The sequence below is a fragment of the Salvelinus fontinalis genome, chromosome 36 (genome assembly GCF_029448725.1).
Source record: "Salvelinus fontinalis isolate EN_2023a chromosome 36, ASM2944872v1, whole genome shotgun sequence".
Lineage (NCBI taxonomy): Eukaryota > Metazoa > Chordata > Actinopteri > Salmoniformes > Salmonidae > Salvelinus > Salvelinus fontinalis.
In genome coordinates this window covers 22946602-22968909 of record NC_074700.1, presented here as the reverse complement: position 1 = coordinate 22968909, position 22308 = coordinate 22946602, and the positions used below count along the sequence as shown (strand labels likewise).

The 22308-nt window shown below is 44.9% G+C and overlaps 1 protein-coding gene and 2 long non-coding RNA genes across 4 annotated transcripts in view; 1 reads left to right on the top strand and 2 right to left on the bottom strand.

Annotated features, from left to right (window-relative positions):
* Nucleotides 1-669, bottom strand: part of senp3b (SUMO specific peptidase 3b) — a 28371-nt gene extending 27702 nt beyond the window's left edge. For both annotated transcript variants that reach the window (XR_008756410.1, XM_055901069.1), the window contains exon 1: nt 474-669. The gene's annotated coding sequence lies outside the window, so the exon portion shown is untranslated. The remainder of the gene's footprint in view (nt 1-473) is intronic.
* A 143-nt stretch (nt 670-812) lies between these two features.
* On the top strand, nt 813-8365 carry LOC129835422 (uncharacterized). The gene is made up of 3 exons (XR_008756411.1): nt 813-911; nt 1445-2213; nt 5784-8365. It is a non-coding gene; the product is annotated as an uncharacterized LOC129835422 (long non-coding RNA).
* Nucleotides 4724-20690, bottom strand: LOC129835423 (uncharacterized). Its single transcript, XR_008756412.1, has 2 exons — nt 20353-20690; nt 4724-5487 (listed from the first exon to the last, which is right to left on the bottom strand). It is a non-coding gene; the product is annotated as an uncharacterized LOC129835423 (long non-coding RNA).
* Between the last annotated feature and the right edge of the window lie 1618 nt (nt 20691-22308).

Genomic DNA, 22308 nt, shown 5'->3' with positions numbered 1-22308 from the left:
AGTGATGGTTTACACTCCTATTGAAGACGCAAAAAGAATACATATTTTACAAATTTGCATTACAGGACTGCTCATTAGGCAGTAAAACATGGGCTGGCAAGGTGGCTACAGCTAGCGTATGCAGCTAGTTTTTTAGCCATTAGCTGCTAAGCTAACTAGCTAACGTTAGCTAGCTAATGAGAAGATGGAAACATGTTTAGGTTGTTTCGACATGACCTACTTAAGCTAATTTTAGGTTAACTATCACAATATTTGTGTTACACCTTAGTGTGTTACATACACAATGTGGAAGCAACTGCATTCGTGATATAGCAAGTTAGCTACATAACAAATTAGGTGTAAAACGGTGCTGTTAGCAAGACTAGCTAGTTATGTCGCTGCTAACGCAAGCTAACTAGCCAACATTAAAAAAAAAAAAAATACAGCCGGTCGGCCCAACGTATGTGTTAGAGATAACGCTAACCCGTACTCACCGTTAAACTGCAGTTTTGTGCAAATGTATGACTTATATACAGTTAAGCGTTTACGCAGTGTTTTCAATTATATTTGGGATCAAAACTGACACAAATTTTCTAGTAAACCTCATTCAATGAAGCAGACAGGTGTAGTTGAAGCAATCGTCAGTCACCCCCCGTTACTTTGATCCCTTTCCGGACTTCCGGTTTCAAGAAAATAACATCACTTTTAGTACAGATGATTTGCTGTTATACGGCACTCTGCATAATAAGGGACATAACTTTAATTACATTTGGGACGTTTTAAAATGGGTTAAAAAGCAGTAGCAGTTTAGCAATGCGATTTTATAATAACAACCCTGCCAATTGACAACACAAAATCGGTCGCACTGCATATGCGTCATTTTTGACCTAGCGCCTTGACGTGACATCCGAGCAGAGCAGGGCAGTGTACAGGTAAGAAAATCTGATTTTTTTGGTCTTTTCGACCATTTTGCTTTTTATCAATTTGGGAAGGAATTTGGTCGTTCTGAATTTATATAATCTGTAGATGTTCGTCATAACAGAATATAATACATTATACGTAGTGTAATTATATTCAGCTGTGAGCGCTTTTGAAGTGTGCTGTGTTTTGAAAGTGTTTGTTTATTTGCCTGTCAGTGTCAACAAAATGACACGTTTATCTAGTCTAGGTTTGTGACAGTCAATGTTAAGATGGTGACAGTTACTTGTTGATAGAGCAAATTGATCGTTTTAGAATGTCTACGTGATGTTGTGCATGGTTTTCTCAGATATTGAAATGTGACACTTGCTCTATAGATCATTTTCTGAAAAATACGTTTGAACTGCACAAACCCTGGCTGCGACCTCTCTGCACATTCTCAAGAATGTTATCTAAAATCTTTTCTAGTAGACTACATCAAGAGATTGGATGACTCAGGGATTGCTTGCATCAATACAACTCTCCACCCATCCCCTGTTATTTCCAGTCTTTCTTCTAGGGAAGCATAAAGTGCCTTAGACGGAATGAGTGTCCCCAACTACACAGAGGAAAGTATGAGCAGAGGATGGAGCAGTTCTGCTGGACGTACACAGGAGGAAAGTGTCCTTCAACTGGAAAGACATGGTCATGTTCCTTGAGGGAGAGGACTGCTAGCATTGAAAGTACGCTATGCAGTAAAGGAAGGCTAACCTATATCATAGCCTTTTATGTGTAAATAGGTTATGTAAAGAAACACTGACAATGGTGACTGACTGACTGTTAGACTTATTCTTAGAGGAGTGTCTACCATGGTGGATAAATGAAGATATCACATAAAGGCTGTTTACCATATAAAAAAAGGTTGGTCACAGTTCCGGTCTACGTAAGGAGTGGCTTTCCCATACGCACCAATGCAATAGCAGCCGGGTCTGGTCTAGTTAGTTCATTGACTGTATATGAACCAGAAAAATATCTCGCTTCCTCTTCAGTCACAGGTATCTACCACAAATCACGTGACAATATTTTTGCCCACAATTCCAGAACAACACGTGCTCCGGACGTTAAAGAACGAGCGTATCTTTGCTTGGCAGCCCGGCGAAGACCTGTCCACGGAGTAGATGTGTGAGGTCACGTTCAGACGCTGTAAACAGATGTTCCAGTACGACTTTCTGACACGCGATGACATCATGGGGAAGCCGTGGAGGACAGTGGTGCTAAATGACTGGGCATGTGTGACTGGCCCCTGGGTGCCAACTATTTGAATCCTTAACAAATGGGTGAGTTTACATGGATAGATGGGCTAAGAGGAGCGAAAGAGAGAGATGGGGATAGAGAAATTGCCTGGGCATGTACAGCTGGTCACTGGGGGAAAAGTTCCTTCCCAACAAATGGGTGAGTTTGGATAGATGGAAGGAGAAAGGATGCATGGATTTTGTTTTCTTTATCTAATCTGCAGGGACCAGTCAAAACAGTAGTGTTACGGTAGTGTCTCAAAGACTTGGTTAGACATCACCAAATCAAATTGTATTAGTCACATGTGCCGAATACAACAGGTGTAGACCTTACAGTGAAATGCTTACTTACAAGCCCCTAACCAACAATGCAGTTTAAAAAATCATAACAATAAGAAGAAAAAAGAACAAGGAATAAAGAGCAGCGGTAAAATAACAATAGTGAGGTTATATACAGGGGGTTCCGGTACAGAGTCAATGTGCGGGGGCACTGGTTAGTCGAGGTAATTGAGGTGATATGTACATATAGGTAGAGTTATTAAATTGACTATGCATATATAATAACAGAGAGTAGCAGCGGTGTAAAATAGGTGTGGGGGGGGGGGTGCAAATAGTCTGGGAAGCCATTTGATTAGATGTTCAGGAATCTAATGGCTTGGGGGTAGAAGCTGTTTAGAAGCCTCTTGGACCTAGATTTGTCACTCCGGTACCGCTTTTGAAGAAGCATCATATGGAGTAATGCATGTCTTTATCTTCTCAAAAGACATGATATGAGAGATTATTACAGTGTAAGCATGGCTTTGTTCTGGTTCAGATGTTTGGTGGGACAGTAGCCAACTCCGGATCCCAGAGACATAGCCAGTTTGTACAGGATACAGAGGACATGACAGTAGACAAACAATCAGCATACACATTCATTCATATCTACCTTCTCCCTTTGAAATGTATTGGAAGCCATGTAAACACGTCTAAACAGTGATTTCATAGTGGCAGGTTATTGCTTTTCAGTGTGTTATGCATGTATGCACTTTGCCCTGGATGCTGCTAACTGCTAGAATGCTGCACCTAAAAGGCAACTTCCAGTTGTTACCACACTACCACACAATGTTACATTTAAGCAGACACACTTATCCAGAGTGACCTACAGTAGGGAGTGCATACATTTGTCATAATTTTTTCAAACTGGTCCCCCGTTGGGGATTTGAACCCACAAGCCTGGCGTTGCAAGCATCATGCTCTACCAACTAGGCATTGACCCAAATGTTCTCCATAAAAACAAACAGAGAAAAAAAACCTAAAAGGTAGACAGTAGAGAAACAGATTGCACATCGCCCATAGATAAACAGGTATGGAGACAATACGACTACAGGCTATTTATTTCTCTACTTCAATAAACATATATCCAGTGACACAAAACTGTTGAAATACAATGACACGCCAGTTCAATACAACTTCTGGTGTCCGAAGTCCTGTAAGCTGCACCTGTTGTTTTTCCCCTCCAATACCAGAGCTATGAGGACCACAGCCAAGTACGATCCTAGTACAAAGGTGGGTGGGACACAAACACTGGTTATTTCGTATTTGTAATAAAAATAAATACACTGACTTATATAAAAACGTAAATACATTGGAAACCTAACCTGGCACCATTTTGTTTTCTTCAGCAACTCAGCCATGATTCATAGAGTTAAACAACTTGAGTGTCAATGAGGATTCACTAGTAGCTAGTCTTTACTGTGAATAAACCATACTATAGTGATAACCTCTCTCCTATCCATGAATTCATAATCAACACCCCTTACTAAGTTCTGGGAAGGGAGCCTGTCATGGTCTGTACTCTGATTAAAAAAGGATTGTGGATGTGATTGGTTGCGTAACCAGCAGGGCTATTGTGATCAGATTGCAGATACACTTAAAAACTAGACGATTGCTTCTCCGATTACTTTTGAATTCAGAAGAGATGTTTTGGGGAAAAAAAGGTGCATTGTGACACCTTTCTGTTTTCTCGGTGGCATTTGGTTTGGCTTTGAAAACGGTGCCAGTTTGGGTCTGTTCCACCTGAGCTTTCGAACCGCGCGCGGGTAAGGGACCACTGTGATGACACGGCAGGTTTGTTTGATGGATCCTTTTTGTCTTCTTCTGGGGCCTCTTGGGGGAAGGGTAGTCCAGAGGTAGCTGGGAGTTGTCGGGTTGCATTGCTGAGTGTTTGGGTAGTCCAAATATTACGTTGCTGATTGCTGTTTTGGACAGCTGACTAGTGGCTGTAACGGATTGCATCTGAGGAGTAACCTACCCAATCCTGCATAAGGTACAATTATTTCAAAATGTTGCAAGTGTACATTTGTGTGGTACTGATCCTGTGACTATTAGTACTGTTTTGGAGGAAGGGCATAGCACCCCCCCCCCCCCCCCCCCCCCCCCCTTAGCAACTACCATTCTCTTACCAACTATATTATTTACATATTTATTTGTATTTATGTATTGTATGTCTCGTTTTGCTCTATATGGAAAGAACACATTGGATTATTTGTAATGAACATCTGCATCTTTGAAAATTACAATCAATCAAGTTTATTTTATATAGCCCTTCGTACATCAGCTAATATCTCGAAGTGCTGTACAGAAACCCAGCCTAAAACCCCAAACAGCTAGTAATGCAGGTGTAGAAGCACGGTGGCTAGGAAAAACTCCCTAGAAAGGCCAAAACCTAGGAAGAAACCTAGAGAGGAACCAGGCTATGAGGGGTGGCCAGTCCTCTTCTGGCTGTGCCGGGTGGAGATTATAACAGAACTATGCCAAGATGTTCAAAAATGTTCATAAGTGACAAGCATGGTCAAATAATAATCATGAATAAATGTCAGTTGGCTTTTCATAGCCGATCATTAAGAGTTGAAAACAGCAGGTCTGGGACAGGTGGCGGTTCCATAACCGCAGGCAGAACAGTTGAAACTGGAATAGCAGCAAGGCCAGGCGGACTGGGGACAGCAAGGAGTCACCACGCCCGGTAGTCCCGATGTATGGTCCTAGGGCTCAGGTCCTCCGAGAGAAAGAAAGAGACAAGGAGAAAATTAGAGAGGGCCAAGATTTTCAAAATGTTCATAAATGACAAGCATGGTCAAATAATAATCAGGAATAAATGTCAGTTGGCTTTTCATAGCCGATCATTAAGAGTTGAAAACAGCAGGTCTGGGACAGGTAGGGGTTCCGTAACCACAGGCAGAACAGTTGAAACTGGAATAGCAGCAAGGCCAGGCGGACTGGGGACAGCAAGGAGTCATCATGCCCGGTAGTCCTGACGTATGGTCCTAGGGCTCAGGTTCTCAGAGAGAGAGAAAGAAAGAGAGAACGAGAGAATTAGAGAGAGCATACTTAAATTCACACAGGACACTGGATAAGACAGGAGAAGTACTCCAGGTATAACCAACTGACCCTAGCTCCCCGACACATAAACTACTGCAGCATAAATACTGGAGGCTGAGACAGGAGCGGTCAGGAGACACTAAAAACAATAAAAACATTGAAAATAATGTGGGGCACTCTCTTTCAGTGTTAGCTTGTGATGTTATATATCAAATCTTTCCAACCTATATTGATTGTGATTTATGTCTTTGACAGGTCAGAGACCCCAAGACTGCTGGTGATGCCAGGAGTGATGGTAGGAGATATGGGGGAAAAACTGTGTCAGAACGGACTGGACAATGAATAGGTTCAAAACCATTTGTTTTTATAGAAAAAAAACGATGCCTTTCATCACACCATCCTATTCTTTGGCATTCAGTCAAAATGAGAAACATTCATGTTATTATATTACTAAAGAGTCATATTCATTGTGAACTTTGGTTGTGACACTTCAAGACCACCAGAGGGCAGTATAATCCTACTTTATATGACTTAGAACGTCCACAATGTTATTTGGAACAGAACTTTCAACCATGAGAATGTTGTCTCCCAGGGTGTGCATAACCATCTCTCCCAGGGTGTGCAGAGTTTCTACAGTACAAATGCTTAGAACTAAGCTATACAGTGTACAAAACATTAGGAACATCTTCCTAATGTTGAATTGCACCCCCCCCCCTTGCCCTCAGAACAGCCTCTTGTTGTCGGGGCATAGACTCTACGAGATGTCGAACGTGTTCCACAGGGATACTGGCCCATGTTGATTCCAATGCTTCCCACAGTTGTGTCAAGTTGGTTGAATGACCTTTGGGTGATACACACCAGAAACTGTTGAGCTTGAAAAACCCAGCAGGTTGCAGTTCTTGACACCTACTACCATACCCCGTTCAAAGGCTCTTAAATCTTTTGTCTCGCCAATTCACCCTCTGAATGGCACACATACACAATCCATGTCTCAATTGTCTCGATGCTTAAAAATCCTTCTTTAACCTGTCTCCTCCCCTTCATCTACACTGATTTGAAGTGTATTTAACAAGTGACATCAATAATGGATCATAGCTTTCACCTGGATTCACCTGGTCAGTCTATGTCATGGAAACAGTATTCCTAAAATGGGCTCAAAGGTTATTGGCAACTACCTAAGATATTCTTTGTTTCACCGATCAGGTTTGCAGTGTTTCACAATGGCCAAGTCCCTCTGGAAATATGCTCAATAAGATCACTGATGTCACCCTGAGGGATACTCCGTCATACCTTTTTAAGATGAGGAAACCCACCTGCATGCACACACACTCACACACACACACACAGACTCCTTTCACACATACTTTTCCTCTCTGGAAAAAGGAAAGGATGAGGAAGTAGAAGTAAATTTTTTACAACTAACTGCGTGTCCACGACTATGATCAAATATCTACTATTGTGTCTCAGAACCTAATAGTTTGTCATTGTAAAGTTTTAGCCAGAATTCCAACACCAACCTTCTGTAGGACTTGGCTGGGCTCTACTTATTCGTGGTGGGATGTCAAATGAAAACATATAAACAAACATTCTGGTTTGAAGTCTTCAGGCCTCCACGCCTGATCTCACAGGAAGAATCTTTCCTCTGTTTTTGTTCCAAACAAACATGGATGGGTTTGACCCGTGAAAAGAAAAATGTCTGTCTGTGTTTGCACACACACACACACACACACACACACACACACACACACACACACACACACACACACACACACACACACACACACACACACACACACACACACACACACACACACAGACATGCACACACACAAACACACACACAGACAGACACACACACTGAGATGACACTGCATGTGCTCAAACACGTAAAAAGAAAAAGAGCGGGCCCCTCTGGGTTGACCTGAATGATGGGAACTTGGCCTTAAGAGGCTTCTGAGAAAACACCTAATGACTAGGGGAGGAGGGAGCCCTTAATCGCTCTGCGGTTAGGATTGGAATCCCAGAAAGGCCTGTATTCATTACAGAAAACCGTAACAAAATGCAGTAAAAAGTTTTGCAACGGAAAATGAAAATGATTGTTTTGTTTTATTGGACAAGTTCAGTGTGTCCCCTACTTGTTTCAGTCCGTGTTCTTCTGTTTGGTGCCTAATGAATACGACCCTGGTCAAAATTGGCACTTTTTTACTGCTAGTTTAATGGGTAACAAGGAGCCTAGAAAAAGGGGGTGAGGAGAGTAGGAGGAAATGTTTGGAAAATTCCTCTGTACCCTTGAGACATGTAAAGGAGTCAGTCTTAACAGGACTACTCTAAACAACCGGAAACTGTTCATGTTGGTGAAAGTCAACAGAAAATGATTCACATTGATGTTAAACTTGTACATAAACTTGGAGAACTGGACTGTATTAATCAGTTGATAGTAATTAAGTGGGATTTCCTTCTTCAATCAGTTAGTTTTTTTTTAACAAGTGAATGCTGATACTCTTGAGAAGAGTTTTACCCCCTTGCATTATTCAAGTTTTATTCAAGGGCTCCACAAATAAATTCTGAAAGATATGAAAACTGGTCCGTCCACTCTCCCTCCCGTCCATCCTCCCTCCCGTCCACTCTCCCGTCCGTCCGTCCACCCTCTCTCCCTCCATCCCATCCACCCTCCCGTCTGTCCACCCGTCCGTCCACCCTCCCTCCCGTCCACTCTCCCGTCCGTCCGTCCACCCTCTCTCCCTCCCTCCTGTCCACTCTCCCGTCCGTCCGTCTGTCCGTCCACCCTCTCTCCCTCCCTCCCTCCTGTCCACTCTCCCTCCCGTCCACTCTCCCTCCCGTCCTTCCACCCACCCTCCTGTCCGTCCACTCTCCCTCCCTCCCTCCCGTCCACTCTCCCTCCCTCCTGTCCTTCCACCCACCCACCCTCCCTTCTGTCCATCCACTCTCCCTCCCTCCTGTCCGTCCACTCTCCCTCCCTCCCGTCCACACTCCCTCCCGTCCACCCTCCTTCCCTCCCCCTTCCTCCTGTCCACCCTCTCTCCCTCTTGTCCGTCCACCCTCTCCCTCCCTCCTCTGTATGACCCCCTAACAAGTGTTTCCCTGGGTGCCCTGTCCAGGGGCTGAGTCTCCATCTCCAGAATGGATGTTGTAAACCTGAAGCTTGCCATGACTGTAGCTATTCACTTCTCCGACACCCGTCGTCAGTTTGGTCCCAAAGACGACCAGGAAATCCCAGTTGGTTACTCTTGGTGGACAAAATTAGTGCCAGGAGTTTTTCCGGAGACATTCCTTGGGCTATAAATCCTTTATCATTTCACTGAAGGTTACATAAATCGTCTGTGGAGCCAAGATGGACTAGTGGTCTCTAAGGGGTCAGCCAACAGGGATCAGAATACATGATAAATAATATATAACAAACTAGTTGTTATAGCAGGGTTTGGAAAGCCAGCAATGCAAATCAATGTAATATTTTCCCAGAGACAATTTTCTCCCCCCAATTACTTTGCAATGCACCACTGTAAATCCATCTTCATGGCCTTTTGGAGTTCCAGATCGGTATGATGATGAAGGACAGAGCAACCGACAGGGAGGAAAGGAACGGGAGTGGAGGAAGGGAAAGAGGGTTAGGCAGTGATCCCAATACTTGGGAGAGAGAGAGAGAGAGGGAGAGACACAATCGGGTCCTCTCTCCTCCCCTCCTCCTCAAAACCCATTGGAGGAGAAGGTCAGAGGGGCGAGACCTCTGGCTTTCTTGTCCAATGGGTTTTCAGAAGGGGAAGAGGAGAGGACGCGAGGGGCATGCATTTGAAGTGTAGGTGTGTGCGCGCAGTATATATAGTTAGGATCACCACTTTATTTTAAGAATGTGAAATGTCAAAATAGTGGAGGGAATTATTTATTTTAGGTTTTATTTCTTTCATCACATTCCAAGTGGATCAGAAGTTTACATACACTCAATTAGTATTTATTAGCATTGCCTTTCATTTGTTTAACTTGGGTCAAACGTTTCGGGTAGCCTTCCACAAGTTTCCCACAATAAGTTGGGTGAATTTTGGCCCTTTCCTCCTGACAGAGCTGGTGTAACTGAGCTAGGTTTGTAGGCCTCCTTGCTCGCACACACTTTCAGTTCTGCCCACAAATGTTCTATAGGGTTGAGGTCAGGGCTTTGTGATGGCCACTCAATTACCTTGACTTTGTTGTACTTAAGCCATTTTGCCACAACTTTGGAAGTATGCTTGGGGTGATTGATCCATTTGTGACCAAGCTTTAACTTCCTGACTGATGTCTTGAGATGTTGCTTCAATATATCCACTTAATTTTCCTGCCTCATGATGCCATCTATTTTGTGAAGTGCACCAGTCCCTCCTGCAGCAAAGCACCCCCACAACATGATGCTGCCACCCCCATGCTTCACGGTTGGGATGGTGTTCTTCGGCTTGCAAGCCTCCACCAGAGGACATTTCTCCAAAAAGTACGATCTTTGTCCCCATGTGCAGTTGCAAACCGTAGTTTGGCTTTTTTTATGGCGGTTTTTGAGCAGTGGCTTCTTCCTTGCTGAGCTGCCTTTCAGGTTATGTCGATATAGGACTCGTTTTACTGTGGATAAAGATACATTTGTACCTGTTTCCTCCAGCATCTTCACAAGGTCCTTTGCTGTTCTGGGATTGATTTGCACTTTTCGCACCAAAGTACGTTAATCTCTAGGAGACCGAAAATAACAGTCATACCAGAGCGGTATGACAGCTGCATGGTCCCATGTTGTTTATACTTGCATACTATTGTTTGTACAGATGAACGTGGTACCTTCAGGCGTTTGGAAATTGCTCCCAAGGATGAACCAGACTTGTGGAGGACTACAATTTTTTTTCTGAGGTCTTGGCTGATTTCTTTTGATTTTCCCATGATGTCAAGCACTGAGCACTGAGTTTGAAGGTAGACCTTGAAATACATCCACAAGTACACCTCCAATTGACGTCACCTCCAACTTAGTGTATGTAAACTTCTGACCCGCTGGAATTGTGATACAGTGAATCATAAGTGAAATAATCTGTCTGTAAACAATTGTTGGAAAAATTACTTGTGTCATGCACAAAGTAGATGTCCTAACCGACTTGCCAAAACTATAGTTTAACAAGAAATTTGTGGAGTGGTTGAAAAACTATTTTTAATGACTCCAACCTAAGTGTATGTAAACTTCTGACTTCAACTGTATTTGGTCATTGTCCATGTAGTGAGGATTGAGTCTCCACTGGAGGCTGTGACTTCCCTGGAAGACTTTGACCTCCTTCTGGAGACTAGGTTCACTGCCACATCCACAGAGCAGTGCATGGACTCCACAGGTACACACACACACACACACACACACACACACCACACACACACACACCACACACCACACACCACACACCACACACCACAAACACCACAATAATAGCTGGAACGGAGCATATGGAATGGCATTGAACACCTGGAAACCATGCGTTTCATGTATTTGATACGGTTCCACTGATTCCGCTCCAGTCATTAACACGAGCCCGTCCTCTCCCATTAAGGTGTCACCAACCTGTACGTGACACCCTTAGCTCTGTGCCTATGAGCAGTCAGTTCTATAAGCCGTCCACTGTTCTGGTTCTGGTGGAAAGCTATTGTCATGATGCCAGATGTAACAGCCACACTCCAGCTGCCACACCTGGTAGAGGGTAAGCAAAGCCACGCCAACCCTCTGAATGACCCCAGACACTGGCTAGGCTCCAGACCCCTGTTCAATTTTAGAGGGCTGTAATAAAATTATGTCAATTAAAAAGCAAATAGAATGTGTTGAATCGAAAACACGCACACACACACACACCGGCTCCCTGCTATGTTCTGCATGCAGCCGTGTGAGTGAATGAATGCCCTTCCAAGGTAAAGCCATCCAGACAGCCCATGTCTCAGAGAGGGAACAGATGATGTGAACCTTGGCTAGAGCCTCACTTTCCTCATATGCTACACACACACACACACACACACACACACACACACACACCAAGCCCTTTCTCCCCCATCTGCAAAACATCTGGTTGGTTTATTGACATCATACCACAGAGGGTGACTCAGCCTGCGGGTCGCCTAGCAACACAGGTCAGCTCTGGCATCTAATTGGCTGGATTGGAAAGAGGAAGGGTAAAAATAAAGGCTCCCATTTTGTGTACCGGATCGGTCACAGCCTGTCACCATTGTAATGTTTATGTTGTCACAGTAAAGGCCAAGCACGTGTGTCTGTGTCATAAGAGGGAGTAGGAGGTGGAGGAGTAGAATTCAAGTGTGTGTGTGTGTGTGCTTGTGTTCGGCTTGGGCAGTATAGGGTATGTAACGGATGTGAAATAGCTAGCTAGTTAGCGGTGGTGCGCGCTAATAGCCTTTCAATCGGTGACGTCACTTGCTCTGAGACCTTGAAGTAGTGGTTCCCCTTGCTCTGCAAGGGCCGCGGCTTTTGTGGAGCGATGGGTAACGATGCTTCGTGGGTGACTGTTGTTGATGTGTGCAGAGGGTCCCTGGTTCGCGCCCGGGGCGTGGGGACGGACGAAAGTTATACTGTTACATTGGTGCCGTGACCTGGATTCGAACCGGGGTTGCTGAGGGAAAGGGGGGTGAGTGTAACGGATGTGAAATGGCTAGCTAGTTAGCGGTGGTGCACGCTAATAGCCTTTCAATCGGTGACGTCACTTGCTTTGAGACCTTGAAGTAGTGGTTCCCCTTGCAAAATCAAACTTCTCTTGGTAACCGCAGAGAATCACTTCCTGGATCAAGAGCCTTGCTGTCTAACATTTGTTTTGTGCGTGCAACAAACTGTAAGTAGCATTTTTGAGTTACTTGTATAACTTTATGGATGTTTGTCTTGCAAATAGTTTGTCAGAGTCTATAACATTTTCGCAATGCGCTCATTAGCATTTAGCTAGCAATCGCTATGGGATTTTAGATGTACTCGTTAGAATTGCTAACCTTCGGATTACAGAGGCTCAGTGGGGGTTGAAAATAGCTCCCGTTGTGTTCAGTGCCGGTATTACCGACTATGCTCCCTAAAGGAGTATCTCATTCTCAATGCTTTGATGGCAATGCTTTGATTTTGTTTTTGTTATTGTTATTTCTCTTTCCTTTTTCTTTATTTTTATTAAAGTGGTTTATAAGGTTTCCTAGTAACTAACGTTGTCCAAAAAACTAAATCTACTCTAATGCTATAATTATTTCCTTATCTGACCCTTCAAAGTTCATATGGTCTCTGGTTAGTGTTTGTGTGTCTAAACCCTACAACCATATCCTCCTGATAATCGATCCAGATCATATGTTTGTCCTTATCATCATGTTATACACTCCTCTGCATGCCTTGGCCCTAGAAGCTGTGAAAACAGATGCACACATGCGCACACACACACAGACGCACACATACAGACGCGCACACACACAGATGCGCACACACAGACAGACAAACATACACACACACACACAGACACCTGCACTCGCTCAACCCCCACTCCTCATGAAGCAAACACAACCCAGTGTTATTATAGTCAGAAGGATTCAGGTCAGTTACTCACTACCTCTAACGTATGTGGGCCTTTTGGATAGGGAATCATTTACCCTGGAAAATCTTTGATACTCTGTGTGTGTGTGTGTGTGTCTGCATTCGTTCTATGGCTTCCTTTTGTGTGAAAGCCTCCCTGTCTGTTTGAAGTCCCACAAGGAGGCTTTGGCCCAGCCAGGGATTTCCACCACAGAACCACCGATTTCCACATGTTTCCAGGTTGACTGAAGGCTTCTCTCTTACTGTTATCAGACAGAGTGTTTGAGCTTGATGATGTATGACTGACAGACTGGGGCTGTGTTGTCCAAGACCTCTCCCATGCTATAAGTATACTACAAATACCATCACAAAAATTATAGTGTATTTAAGCAATAAGGCACCAAGGGGGTTCACCCAATCAGCACTCAGGGCTCGACCCACCCAGTTTACAATGTCTTCTTTATCACTGGAGGCTTCTAAGAGAATGTTGTTTAAACATTTTCTTGATGTTGTGTGACCTTTGGTTCCTCACAAACTGGAGCATGGTTTCCACAGGGTTGTTTTAAAGGGATACTTCAGGATTTTGGATATATGTATATACTTCCCCAGAGTCAGATGAACTTGTGGATACCATTTTATGTCTCTGTGTCCAGTATGAAGGAAGTTAAAGGTAGTTTCATAAGCCAATGCTTACTATCATTAGTTTCTGCTAGCATGCTAATGAGCCTCATTGTCAAAATCCCGAACTATCCCTTTCATCGTTTTCCTGTGACTTGCTAAAATATGAACTTGACTAATAAAGTCTTAATGATACTGTACACTTTGGAACCATTCCTTGATTATCTTCCCAAAGTTGTACTGTAAATATAACCTGATGAAATCTCTGAAGCTAAATTAATTTCCCAAATAATAGGTACATATTGTGTCTAAACTCAGCAAAAAAAGAAACGTCCTCTTACTGTCAACTGCGTTTATTTTCAGCAAACTTAACGTGTAAATATATGTATGAACATAACAAGATTCAACAACTGAAACATAAACTGAACAAGTTCCACAGACATGTGACCTAAAAGAAATGGAATAATGTGTCCCTGAACAAAGGGGGGGTCTAACAGTCTCCTCCTCATGGACTGCACCAGATTTGCCAGTTCTTGCTGTGAGATGTTACCCTACTCTTCCACCAAGGCACCTGCAAGTTCCCGGACATTTCTGGGGGGAATGGCCCTAGCCCTCACCCTCCGACCCAACAGGTCCCAGATGTGCTCAATAGGATTGAGATCTGGGCTCTTCGCTGGCCATGGCAGAACACTGACATTCCTGTCTTGCAGGAAATCACGCACAGAATGAGCAGTATGGCTGGTGGTATTGTCATGCTGGAGCGTCATGTCAGGATGAGCCTGCAGGAAGGGTACCACATGAGGGAGGAGAATGTCTTCCCTGTAACGCACAGCATTGAGATTGCCTGCAATGACAACAAGCTCAGTCCGATGATGATGTTACACACCGCCCCAGACCATGATGGACCCTCCACCTCCAAATCGATCCCGCTCCAGAGTACAGACCTCAGTGTAACGGTCATTCCTTTGACGATAAACGCGAATCCGACCATCACCCCTGGTGAGACAAAACCGCGACTCATCAGTGAAGAGCACTTTTTGCCAGTCCTGTCTGGTCCAGCGACGGTGGGTTTGTGACCATAGGCGATGTTGTTGCCGCTGATGTCTGGTGCTGGGACCCTGTCTTTTGGTATTTTTCAGAGTCAGTAGAAAGGCCTCTTTAGTGTCCTAAGTTTCCATAACTGTGACCTTAATTGCCTACCGTCTGCAAGCTGTTAGTGTCTTAACGACCGTTCCACAGGTGCATGTTCATTAATTGTTTATGGTTCATTGAACAAGCATGGGAAATGGTGTTTAAACCCTTTACAATGAAGATCTGTGAAGGTATTTGGATTTTTACGAATTATCTTTGAAAGACAGGTTCCTGAAAAGGGGCCGAGTTTAAAACCTCGTGAAATCTCCGAAGCCAAACTAATTTCCCCTTTTAATAGGTACATATAGTAAATATAACCTGATGTAAAAAATATATACAGTATATATATATTTAACCTTTATTTAACTAGGCAAGTCAGTTAAGAACAAATTCTTATTTACAATGACGGCTTACCCCGGCCAAACCCTAACCTGGACGACGCTGGGCCAATTGTGCACCACCCTATGGGACTCCCAATCACGGCCAGCTGTGATACAGCCTGGAATCGAACCAGGGTCTGTAGTGACGCCTCTAGCACTGAGACGCAGTGCCTTAGACCGCTGTGCCACTCGGGAGCCCTGATGAAATATTTGTTTTTAGCAGAAAGGGCAAATTCACTTCCTCCATTACTTCATACTGTACACTGAGTATACAAAACATTAAGAACACCGAATAATTTTTCGTTCTTCTCTATATTCCCACCTCAGTGCTGTTGGCAGTGTATAAATGGCTGGTGTGTTTCCTTACGAGAGAGAGTCAGAGGAAGCTGGCCCAGGAGAGAAGGCTTCTGGCAAGGCTGACTTCGAGGCTCGCAGGTAAATAGTACACACACACACCATCACAACTGATGCTGTAGCGGTCATGAAATGTTGTGTTAATGGTAATAATATATGCCTGAAATTAGTTTGGAATTAGAATGAACCGTTATCATGCACCGTTCTTAGAACAGGGGCAGTGGAAAAAAATACATGTCATTTATGCACTTAAATAGCGAATGGAGAATGCTTTTCACGTGGTTCATTTTCATGCCAGCCAGGTAGACTATACTCCTGTTGTAAAGATAAACAATGTGCTTAATATTAAGAAAGTTGATAAATATATATATATATATATATATATTAGTTAGCCTATAGAAGTCTGATGAGAACCTCCTCTTTTTAACAGAGGCCATCACTCTGTTTTCTCACGCAATTGCATAGCCTATAGAAATGTTGCACAACATGAGCTCATGTGCTCTCATGAAGTATTTTATTAGATTTTCGATTACATTTGCATTGTTGTCAGAGTGATTAGATGGACAATAGAGTGCTGAGTACCAGGCAGTTAGCAAGTTTGGTAGTCTACTAATGACCATGAGCAGTATCAGAGCTTGGAGAAGCCTAATTACCATAACTAAATGGTCACGTGGAATTTGACTGTGGTCATGACTCGTGACTGCCGGTGTGGCGGTAATACGGTCACCGTAACAGCCCTAATCACAACATGACGCCACCCCACAGCACTATGAATGAGCTAATGACGTGGCGTAATAACCCAAAACAGATGGTTAAATCTATGTTAAGACTGCTAAGGTAATGTGTAAGAATGTAAATACAAACACACCTTTCTCAAGCACGTGTCATTACGTGTAGAGGGTATTTGGTGTGCGTGCGTGCGTGTTTCAAAAGCCAGCTGAGCCTTATTCTATCTAAACTTGAAGACTAAAATCACTGTCTGTGATCACTTCTGGAGGAATTTAAATATCAACACACCCTTGTCGTCACGTCATTAGGAATAGAGAGCATTTTGTGTGTGTGTGCTTGTTTCATCCTTTATTTCAACAAAACGTTAGTTGGGCCTTATTCAATGTCAACTAGGCTGGTGCTGTTGTCAACGGACGGATGTGTCTGCACCTAACTCTGACTTTTATTTGAAATCACGCACTCATGTCAATAGGAAATTGGACACAGATTAAAATTTTAGGAATCATTCCAAAAATAATACGGAATGCAGGCCTTTTATCTGCTGGAAAGTGTTTTGATATTGTGTGTGTGTGTGAGAGAAAATGAGGACACTCTACAATGTACCATAGAGAATACAGTTATTCTGTTAAATATATAGCCACAGAATTTGTATTTATTTAACCAGGTAGGCCAGTTGAGAACAAGTTCTCATTTACAACTGCAACCTGGCCAAGATAAAGCAAAGCAGTGCGACAAAAAACAACAACACAGAGTTACACGTGGGATAAACAAAAGTACAGTCAATAGCACAATAGAAAAATCTATTTACAGTGTGTGCAAATTTAGAAGATTAGAGAGGTAAAGCAATAAATAGGCCAAAGAGGCAAAATAATTATAATTTAGCATTAACACTGGAGTCATAGATGTGCAGATGATGATGTGCAAGTAGAGATACTGGGGTGCAAAAGAGCAAAAAGATAAGTAACAATATGGGGATGAGGTAGTTGGGTGGGCTATTTACAGATTGGCTGTGTACAGGTGCAATGATCGGTAAGCAGCTCTGACAGCTGATGCTTAAAGCTAGTGAGGGAGATATAACTCTCCAGCTTCAGTGATTTTTGCAATTCGTTCCAGTCATTGGCAGCAGAGAAATGTAAGGAAAGGCGGCCAAATGAGGTGTTGGCTTTGGGGATGACCAGTGAATATACCTGCTGGAGCGCGTGCTACTGGTGGGTGTTGCTATGGTTACCAGTGAGCTGAGATAAGGCAGGGCTTTACTTATCAAAGACGTAAAGATGACCTGGAGCCAGTGGGTTTGTCGACGAATATGTAGCGAGGGCCAGCCAACGAGAACATACAGGTCGCAGTGGTGGGTAATATATGGGGCTTTGGTGACAAAACAGATGGGACTATGATAGACTACATCCAGTTTGCTGAGTAGAGTGTTGGGGGCTATTTTGTAAATGACATCACCAAAGTCAGGGATCGGTAGGATTTTACGAGGGTATGTTTGACAGCATGAGTGAAGGAGGCTTTGTTGCGAAATAGGAAGCCGATTCTAGATTTAATTTTGAATTGGAGATGCTTAATGTTAGTCTGGAAGGAGAGTTTACAGTCTAGCCAGACATCTAGGTAGTTGTTCTAAGTCAGAACCATCCAGAGTAGTGATGCTGCATGGGCGGGCGGGTGCCGGCAGCAATCGGTTGAAGAGCATGCATGTAGTTTTACCAGCATTTAAGGGCAGTTGGAGGCCACGGAAGGAGTGTTGTATGGCATTGAAGCTCATTTGGAGGTTTGTTAACACAATGTCCGAAGATGGGCCAGATGTATACAGAATGGTGTCGTCTGCGTAGAGGTGGATCAGAGAATCACCAGCAGCAAGAGCAACATCATTAATATATACATAGAAAAGAGTCAGCCCAAGAATTGAACCCGGGCCAGGTCGATGAAGACGGCTGCACAGTACTGTCTTTTATCGATGGCGGTTATGATTTAGTTTAGGACCTTGAGCGTGGCTGAGGTGTACCCATGACCAGCTCGGAAACCAGATTGCATAGCGGAGAAGGTACGGTGGGATTCAGAATGGTCGGTGATCAGTGGTCTAGGGCACTGCATCGCAGTGCTAACTGCGCCACCAGAGTCTCTGGGTTTGCCCCCAGGCTCTGTCGCAGCCGGCCGCGACCGGGAGGTCCGTGGGGCGACGCACAATTGGGCTAGCGTCGTCCGGGTTAGGGAGGGTTTGGCCGGTAGGGATTTCCTTGTCTCATCTCGCTCCAGCGACTCCTGTGGCGGGCTGGGCGCAGTGTGCGCTAACCAAGGGGGCCAGGTGCACGGTGTTTCCTCCGACACATTGGTGCGGCTGGCTTCCGGGTTGGAGGCGCGCTGTGTTAAAGAAGCAGTGCGGCTTGGTTGGGTTGTGCCTCGGAGGACGCATGGCTTTCGACCTTCGTCTCTCCCGAGCCCGTACGGGAGTTGTAGCGATGAGACAAGATAGTAATTACTAGCGATTGGATACCACAAAAATTGGGGAGAAAAGGGGCTAAAAATAAAAAAATAAAAAAGAATGGTCGGTGATCTGTTTATTGACTTGGCTTTCGAATAATTTAGAAAGGCAGGGCAGGATGGATAAAGGTCTGTAACAGTTTGAGTCTAGAGTGTCTCCCCTTTGAAGAGGGGGATGACCGCGGCAGCTTTCCAATCTTTGGGGATCTCAGACGATACGAAAGAACGGTTGAACAGGCTAGTAATAGGGGTTGAAACAATTTCGGCGGATAATTTTAGAAAGAGGTCGAGATTGTCTAGCCCCGCTGATTTGTAGGGATACAGATTTTGCAGCTTTCAGAACATCAGCTGTCTGCATTTGGGTGAAGGAGAAGTGGGGGGGGGGGGGGGGCTTGGGCAAGTTGCTGCAGGGGGTGCAGAGCTGTTGGTAGGGGTAGCCAAGTGGAAAGCATGGCCAGCCGTAGAAAAAAGCTTATTGAAATGATCGATTATCGTAGATTTATCAATGGTGACAGTGTTTCCTAGCCTCAGTGCAGTGGGCAGCTGCGAGGAGGTGTTCTTATTCTCCATGGACTTTTCAGTGTCCCAAAACTTTTTGGAATTAGTGCTACAGGATGCAAGTTTCTGTTTGAAAAAGCTAGCCTTAGCTTTCCTAACTGACTGTGTATATTGGTTCCTAACTTCCCTGAAAAGGTGCATATCACGGGGGCTATTCGATGCTAATGCAGAACGCCACAGGATGTTTTTGTGCTGGTCAAGGGCAGTCAGGTCTGGAGTGAACTAAGGGCTATATCTGTTCTTAGTTCAACATTTTTTGAATGAGGCATGTTTATTTAAGATGGTGAGGAAAGCACTTTTAAAGAGCAACCAGGCATCCTCTACTGACGGGATGAAGTCAATATCCTTCAAGGATACCTGGGCCAGAACGATTAGAAAGACCTGTTCACTGAAGTGTTTTAGGGAGCTTTTGACAGTGATGAGGGGTGGTCGTTTGACCGCGGACCCATTATGGACGCAGGCAGTGATCGCTGAGATCCTGATTGAAGACAGCAGAGGTGTATTTATAGGGCAAGTTGCTCAGGATGATATCTATGAGGGTGCCCATGGTTACGGATTTATTGTTGTACCTGGTGGGTTCCTTGATAATTTGTGTGAGATTGAGGGCATCTAGCTTAGATTGTAGGACCGCCGGGGTGTTAAGCATATCCCAGTTTAGGTCACCTAACAGTACGAATTCTGAAGATAGATGGGGGCAATCAATTCACATATGGTGTCCAGGGCACAGCTGGGGGCTGAGGGGGGTCTATAACAAGCAGCAATGGTGAGAGACTTGTAGTTACAGAAATATGGATGAACACCAATGTATTTAAATGTCTTCAAGACAGGACCTTCCTTTTCTCATATCTCTTCTCTGCCTCCTGAAGAATGAGGGTTTAGGAGGTTTGTGTTGGGGATAGACACGGTTATTGAAACATCTTAACGGACGTTAGTATTCGATTACTGGGGAGAGTATTCATTTTTGAGAATAAAAAAACAACAACATTCAGCCAGACTGAATGTTTATAAGAAAGACTAAAGAAAGACATACCGGTAGCTTAGACATGTTTGTGTCCTGTCTTTCTGCAGTCGGTTCAATTGCCAATGCGAACAGGAGGGGGAGGACATTCCTGTCTTGTAGGCTGTTGTTTCATATGAATGGAATTGTTATTGTAGGCCAGGCCGCTTCTAACGTGGCTGGCTACTGTAGCTAGCTAGCTTCTTTAAAACGATTTGCGGTCAAGACCGGCATTTCCAGATGGTACGATCGATAAACTGTGGCAGTAACAAGTTTGTCTAATTAGCGCGAGTCGGTTTGACTATGCTCTCTCTCTTTCTCCGTGCATCACATAGACTGTCACACACAGTGGACCCTGCTCCACTCTTGCCCCTCCCCCACCCCTCTATTGAAACAAGCAGTGGCTCTCTCTCAAGTCGTTTGAGCAAGTCTCCATTTGAAGTTTAAAAATACATATTATTTCTTTAAAACACATGTATTTTGATTATCCGGATATCTGAAAAAATATGATATTATGATATGATATATGGTAGAAGGCTGTGTATGTGGGGTGTGTGGTAGAAGGCTGTGTGTGTGGGGATGTGGGGTAGAAAGCTATGTGGGGTGTGTGGTAGAAGGCTGTGTGGGGGGGGGGGGTGTGGTAGAAGGCTGTGTGTGTGGGGTGTGTGGTAGAAGGCTGTGTGTGTGGGGGGTGTGGTAGAAGGCGGGGTGTGTGTTAGAAGGGTGTGTGTGTGGGGATGTGGGGTGTGTGGTAGGAGGCTGTGTGTGTGGGGTGTGTGGTAGAAGGCTGTGTGGGGGGGGTGTGGGGTGTGTGGTAGAAGGCTGTGTGTGTGGTAGAAGGCTGTGTGTGTGTGGGGTGTGTGGTAGAAGGCTGTGTGTGTGGGGTATGTGGTAGGCTGTATGTGGGGGGTGTGGTAGAAGGCTGTGTGTTGTAGAAGGCTGTGTGTTGGGTGTGTGGTAGAAGGCTGTATGTGGGGTGTGTGGTAGAAGGCTGTGTGTGTGGGGATGTGGGGTGTGTGGTAGGAGGCTGTGTGTGGGGGGGGTGTGGGGTGTGTGGTAGAAGGCTGTGTGTGTGGTAGAAGGCTGTGTGTGTGTGGGGTGTGTGGTAGAAGGCTGTGTGTGTGGGGTATGTGGTAGGCTGTATGTGGGGGGTGTGGTAGAAGGCTGTGTGTTGTAGAAGGCTGTGTGTTGGGTGTGTGGTAGAAGGCTGTATGTGGGGTGTGTGGTAGAAGGCTGTGTGTGTGGGGATGTGGGGTGTGTGGTAGGAGGCTGTGTGTGTGGGGGGTGTGGTAGAAGGCTGTGTGTGTGGGGTGTGTGGTAGAAGGCTGTGTGTGGGGTGTGTGGTAGAAGGCTGTGTGTGTGGTAGAAGGCTGTGTGTGTGGGGGGTGTGGTAGAAGGCTGTGTGTGTGGGGGGTGTGGTAGAAGGCTGTGTGTGTGGGGTGTGTGGTAGAAGGCTGTTTGTGTGGGGTGTGTGGTAGAAGGCTGTGTGTGTGGGGATGTGGGGTAGAAAGCTATGTGGTGTGTGTGGTAGAAGGCTGTGTGGGGGGGGGTGTGGGGTGTGTGGTAGAAGGCTGTGTGTGTGGGGTGTGTGGTAGAAGGCTGTGTGTGTGGGGTGTGTGGTAGAAGGCGGGGTGTGTGTTAGAAGGCTGTGTGTGTGGGGATGTGGGGTGTGTGGTAGGAGGCTGTGTGTGTGGGGTGTGTGGTAGAAAGCTATGTGGGGTGTGTGGTAGAAGGCTGTGTGGGGGGGGGTGTGTGGGGTGTGTGGTAGAAGGCTGTGTGTGTGGTAGAAGGCTGTGTGTGTGTGGGGTGTGTGGTAGAAGGCTGTGTGTGTGGGGTATGTGGGGTGTGTGGTAGAAGGCTGTGTGTTGTAGAAGGCTGTGTGTTGGGTGTGTGGTAGAAGGCTGTATGTGGGGTGTGTGGTAGAAGGCAGTGTGTGTGGGGATGTGCGGTGTGTGGTAGGAGGCTGTGTGTGTGTGGTAGAAGGCTGTG